We start from the raw sequence: 6,798 nt of genomic DNA, 5'->3' as shown, positions 1-6,798 counted from the left end.
ATGAGCTTTTTCTCTCTAGAGAAGTCTAGTGCTGTCCATTTACCTTGTGGCCTTAATTAAGCAGTGATTGATGTTTATTTAGAGAGCTAAAGATAATTACCACCTTTTCCAATGTGAGCTGGCTATCCACTTAACCTCAGTATTTCAGTCAAAGGACCTTGTGGGGATTACATTTCTTTTTTAATGCAAAAGAAAAAGTGCTCTTTTGTGTTCTCATCTTTGGTAAGTTTTGCTCCTCAGAGCAAGACTCCTTCCACCTGCCAGGGAGGTTTCCTGGCTCCTATGGGACACAACAGGAGGAAAAGGTACTTCAGGATGATACCTTCTTAAGATGAAGGAAGATCTGCCTACAGCCTGCTCTCCTTTCATGGGAGGAGAGAAGGAACATCCCAGTCATTGCCTGTTGCTTCTGGCACTTGTTAGAGTGGCTACAAGGGCAGACACAGATTACATATGCAATTTCTTCATAGGCGGCTTTCAAATTTTTTAAAAGCTGGAGCATTATCACTATTTCCTTCAAAAGAGCCTTGTTAAGCTTCTTTACCATCATTGAAAATTTTTCGCATTAATACACAGGTGTGTTATGTCCCAATTTTATGGGAAAAAGAGAATTAGAAAAAGATTAGGAGCATGATTTCTGTCATCCATCTCTGTCCATCTGATTGCTTGCTGACAGCAAAAACATAAACTCCTCTCAGATACAAGCTTTTCTTTTTCCTTGTTCTTTTCCTTTGTTGTTTTCCATGCTGACATGATGTGAGGCCCTACAGTGACAATCTCCAAAACTGTTGAGCTCCCTGCCTTATCTTGATTTACATCACATGCAGCTAGATGGGCTTTATTTTAAAACAGCCATCTGGAGAGATTTAACCACCTCCAGCAGGCTTCATGCTTCAAATAAAATATGGCGGATACCTGGGCAATGATCTGATGACACATTTTATCATTCCAGTGGAAGTTTCCCATTCTGATAATGACAACTTTGCAAATGCCATCATGCCACCAAGAGTGAAGAAACAATTAATTTCCATTCTGTCCAAGACGGTGGATTGTTTTTTGTACAACAAGCTATAAGCAGGTTAATTGACTTCTGCGTATCTTACAGAGACATAAGAAATCTTTGTGCAAGATATTTTACTCCAGTGGGTGGTTCACATGCTCCCCTCCATGGCAGCACCTGCTTGCTTTTCTGAAGTGCTGCACTGACAGTCTAAGAAAACACCTCTTTTCAAAACCACCTTGGGAGATTTCAAATGGTGTGATAAAACAACTGTGTGATAGAAATTAGAAATCATACAGTAAGTACTCAACTGGGGGTGTTTAAAAAAGCGTCGAAGTACATGTGTATGCATATGGCATCCTTAGGAACTATCTGAGTCCCTTTCTGATTTTCCTATCTTTTTCTTAAGTTCTTAATTCCTCTGTGTATGCCTGAAACAAATATATGGGAGCAAGAGCAGCAGATCCCAAAGACAGTTAGGAAAATGCCAGTCGCAGCCCCATCTCCTGTAAGTAGAGAATGGCAATTGCATTTTACAAGCAATTAGAGAAACTTCTGAAGTTTCCACATGCACTCTGTGATTTGGCAGCATGGCAGAATTGGAGAGATTTTAATGTTCGTGCTGAAAGATTGTAAAATCATGCCTTGCGATGTAGAAAATGGAAATTCCTTTGAAAGCTGCATTAATGAGCTCATTTTACTAAACTTCATTAAACCAGCCATATAATCTGTGCAAACTTAGTCTGCTTCTCAATTACATGGAAATGGAGTGCACTCTGACGAGTTAGGAGCCAGTGGCCATTACTGATTGTGTCACGCCGGGGAAGCTAAACTATTGCAGATGTCTTCTTTTATGATTTTTTGAAGCTGTAGGTGAAGAAGAATTTGGCTGAGAAATGCAACGCTTGGTTGTGGGTTGATAAAAGACCTGCGCTGTGCATCCATTTGCAGGAGAACTGTGGTCTCACCAACACTGTTCTCTGCTTTACGGGGAGCCGTATGGTGTAGATGTTCTCTATAAAATGTTTCATTTCATGTCCTTGAGAGATGCCAGTATATCAAATCCAAAATGTTTTGGAAATAAATTAGTTTTTATGGAATTTCAGAACTCAAAATGTTCCTGTCAAAATATGCCCCTACCGCTAATGATCTTCTATTGGGAAATTTAGGAGATTAACTTAGAAGTCGAATGGAGGAAAGAAAAAGAAAGGACTGAAATAAAAATATTGAATTAACCTGAACTGCTTTACAGTTTTCTGTTTTCAGTTGGCAAACAATTCCGACAACTTAATTTTTCATCCCATTTCAGGGATTTATTTGAAACCTGTGACATGGGAGACATCAGTAAGAAAACACTGGAAAGAACAGATGCCTTATGATGTGTTCTAGACCTGTCTCCATTGATGAGGAAGACTAAATTTGTGCCTTGTACCTTTTGATGGACTTCTGTTTAATTACCTGTTTATTTAAACTCTATTCCAAGCCTAGTATATATATTATTGTTAATCAAAGAGTCCACTTGTCAGAAGCAGATGTGACTCACTTGCCTCCTTTCCTTTTTATGCTATCAACCTGTCCTTCGAGTGTCCCAGTGTTTTTCTTTTAATTGTGTGCCATATTGTGTCTTGTGGGACACTGTATCAATTAACACCAGAACATCACAGCTGACTCAGCTTTTATTGTTGAGGAAAATAGTGTAAGTCATAAACCAGCAGTTCTGGGATACCACTGACCTCCTCTAACCACAGTCAGTGGAATCAGGATATAAAAGAGCTGGTGACTTTTTCCAATGTTTTTTGATGTGACTTAAATTAGATTTTTAAATACGATAAAAGTGCTTCAAAAATACATTTAAAAAGTCACTCAACATGTATAAATCAGCTATTGGTTTAGAGATCCTAACCTGAGGCATTCAAAAGGGAGGCAATTTTTAGAAAGTTTTAAGTACTTGTCCATCAAAACAACTTGCCATCACTACAGTGCTGAAACAATGTGTGCCCTGACTGTGGTTAGAAATACTGAAGAGTGGCAGATGATTTACAGCCCTGGTGGCCACCACTCCACCAAATCATGGGCAGATATACCAGAACATCACCAGCCAAGACAGACTGCATATTCAGACTGGCCATGCTATCCGGATAGTGTATGTATTATAGAACATCCCTATTAAGGCTTATAGTTCCTATGCTGCATATGGTCCCTCATTATATCATAAAAACTTGCTGTAAATGTAGTTTGATCTGATGCAAATGTTTGAAAAGGGGCTTGTGGTGGGGTTATGTAAACGAACCGGCTATGCCTGTTTTGCCTGCATGTGAGATGATGGGTTTGAGGCGGCATTATTTCCAGAGGAAAGGTCACATCTTGCAGAAAGTTTGTGAACAAAGATGTGTTTAAGGCCTACCTATAAAATTGTGTGTGTTGTTCTACAGGCTGGGGAGATGCATAACAATATAGTCTAATGTTGTGGCATGAATCATAATATTAACGTTAGGACAGTGACAGCAAAACTGATTTTGGAAACACCACGATGCCAACAGGACAAGAGGAACCACGTAATGTATGGACAGGAGCAGTTTAAAATCCTTTTGTAACTGAGTTCTTGCACATGGTTCTTTGCATGGAGAGGGTTTTAGGAAGACTGTTTGGGGGAAAGTGATGGAACAGAAAGACTGAGAGGTGGCTCTCAGGGTAGCATGGCAGAAATGAGGCAACAGAGAATCTTCCTTAAATCATTCCAAGGTTTGCGTTGGGCCTGGCACAGACTGGTGTGTGAAATGGGGAAACTGTAACTGGTTGCTGCTATTCCTCCAGCCCCCCAGGCTGAGCAGATCTTGTTCAGAAAAGGTTCTCGTTGAAGGCAGTAATTATATGGTAATTAAATGATGCTGTTGCATATGGTAGATTTCCAAAGTGGGATTGTCCTGGCTTAATATAAGCCTGTATATGAAGAAGGTGAGCAAAATCTTGCCCTAAGTCTTCCATCCATGCTTTTGCTGTGTGCTTTTCGTAATATAAAGCCAATGTTAAATGAAACTATAAAGTGAAACTAATCAGCTATTTGGCAGTGGTTCAGGCAAGAAATACTTTTTAAAAACAAATTATATTATAAGCATGAAACATCTTTTCTGAGCTGTTGTGTTCAAGGAAAAACAATAGTCGTAAAGCTAGTAGCAAGTGCATAAGAGGTAATCCAGCATGTATAGCTAAGGGTTCAGTGTGAGTAAACTTTGGAATCTGATATGTTAGATCTAGTGGTTGAGGAGTGTGAATAAGATATTAAGAACCATCAGAAAACTTCTCCATCTGCAATTTTTCCAGTGCCCTCCTGGAATAATTTTTTTTTGAGCAAAAATAGCAGAAGCACATGCATAGGTTAGTCTACAGACCAAGACATGTTAAGAGTCAAGCTAGCAATTATTTTTGAACACAGAGTGTAAATTTTCTCAAGGCAACGAGATGTTCAAAGGCTGGCCTCAACCTGCCATTAGAGCATTTTTGGTGGTTTCTAATTTTTGCTTATTGCAGAAAGCAAGTAAAATTTACATTAAGGATCCATATTATATTTCCCTTTGTGTACCTTTTGCATTAATAGTGCATCTGACAGAAACTTCTTTTTTTTTAGCATTTGCATCTATGTTTCTTTTGTCACTTTGAAATAGTGACAGGATTTTCATCATTGTTGGATCATTTTTTTTACCTTTGAGAAAATCCGTGTGTGCAGTGAGGGGCAGGGTGTGATCAGGAGGTTTAAAGTATTGTCCTGGTGGGGTCTGAATCAGTGTGTGGAAAATTCTGTTACAATCTGAGGATTCAGATAAAATGTTTTGCTTGAGGCCAAAAGCCTTTCAGGGATGGGTCAGTTCTAAAGATGAGTCACTGGGGTTGAGAAAAGGCTGACCAAAGAACAGCCAAATCATGCTGCTGATGCAAAAGTGCGTAGGGAGTGATGACAGTTTGGGTTAAGAAATTAGGAGCGTATTTTTCTCCAGTCCAATTTTATTCCCAAAAAGCAACACTAAAAATAAAAGTTTTCTCAAGAGTTTTATTCTACTGTTCCTATCCAAAACAAAGTAGATATGTTGCTACTGAATAAAACCTATCTTTTTCCTACATTCTGCAGTGCAGTTTTAGTTTCCCAATCAATACAACCCATGTTCAGAAAAGGTATAATTTCTTCAGGTGTTGGCCATAGTTGTTTTGTTCCTTATCACCTGTGGAGCACAATACTACTTCAAAGAGACAAAAACAGTCCTGCAAGCCATGGGCTGCATTCTTGCAGTTTGCTCTCCTTTGCCATGCAGGATTTATGAAGGCCTGGGTTTTTTTGTACTCTGATGTGATAGGATATGGAATACGGCCGGGTTCTCAGAGTATTCTACAAAGCTGTGCCCATGGCCCCCAACCTGCAAGGTGTCTGTTGATAACCCATGTTGACTGCACCAAAGGGGAAATGGGGTGAGGGCAGGAGAAGGCCTGAGCTCTGTTCCCTGTTGACAACAAAACTCCATCAAAACTCTAAAATAAGATTATATACACCTCGCATTTATATTGAAATTGTCGTTCACTTGGATTGCAATGGCAGTTGATTGGTTCTCACTGAAAGCCTTCCTTTCACTCAACCATCTTCTTACAAGTCAAAATACTTGTCTTACGGATCAGAAAAGCTTAAAGTTGGATTTTCATCAAGGCGTACCTGCACAGCTCTGGTAGGAGCAGAGGTCAGAGGACTCCAGAAGAGCTTCTCTGACCGTCCAGAGGGCTGGATAGAAGAGGGTGGGATGTGGATTGTAAAGAGAAGGGGGGTCTGAGTCTTGCTCAGCCCTCTGTCAGAGAAACAATGGTTTCCCTGGAGATTTAGGGAGATAAATTAAACTCTCTGTATTTTGAACTTCATTTTAAGACTACTTCCTGATAGTCTATTTTTGCTTGAAGAGTGAATCTGTACAATTAATTCTGGTGCAATATTTTTTGTTGCTCTATTTTCACTTGTGTAGCTTAAAAAATGTAGCCTCGTAATAAATAACAGCTCAGTAAGCCCTGAGCTCCCTGTCAGTGAATCTCTTTTAGTGCCATCTGATTCATTTCTAAGGCTCCAGTTTCTCATTGTGGCTTATTATTACATTTTACTGTTCTGAAAGATGGTGTAGGTAATTGCACTGGTCCTTTAGCTAACTATAGATTCTTTTTAGTTTCTTAATAATAATGAAATTGCCATAGATGTCTTATAATATTTTTCTTCAGAAATAAACATTTGAGTAGAGGTTCACACAAAGTAATTCTGGGCTGCCCTGTGGCAACAATTATAATTAAAATATAACTGTTTGATTATATAATTGAAATTGCTTCCATTTGATTAGCTTGGATCCCTTCCATGGCCATACCCCTCTTTTTGAATAACTCAGCCTTTGTACTCTGTGCTGCAGGAACATTATGTAGATGCAGTCATGGGCTTAAAAATACATGCCTGTTTCAGTCCACAGGTGAAGAAAACACTTGATTGTAATACTAATTGAAAAAATCTGGTTTGTGTCTAATTAGATGGCTGCACATTCCTGCTAGAAATACAGGGCCAGTGCTTATAATAAAAAAAAAATCCACCAGAAAGCGAAGAGCACTCCCTCGATGATCAGTCTAACAACGAGCTCATGGAGTCACGCTCACCCTTGCTCATGGGTGTTTTTTACTCTTGTGCATATTTTTCATCAAAGTAGGTCTAGAGATAACCCTGAGACCTTGTCCATTACTCAGTGCAAATAGCAGAAAATGTATGTGGTCTGCCTGGATTTCTTTCAGGT

Source organism: Caloenas nicobarica, chromosome 12, assembly GCF_036013445.1.
Source record: "Caloenas nicobarica isolate bCalNic1 chromosome 12, bCalNic1.hap1, whole genome shotgun sequence".
Taxonomy (NCBI): Eukaryota; Metazoa; Chordata; class Aves; order Columbiformes; family Columbidae; genus Caloenas; species Caloenas nicobarica.
This window is presented reverse-complemented; position numbering follows the sequence as displayed.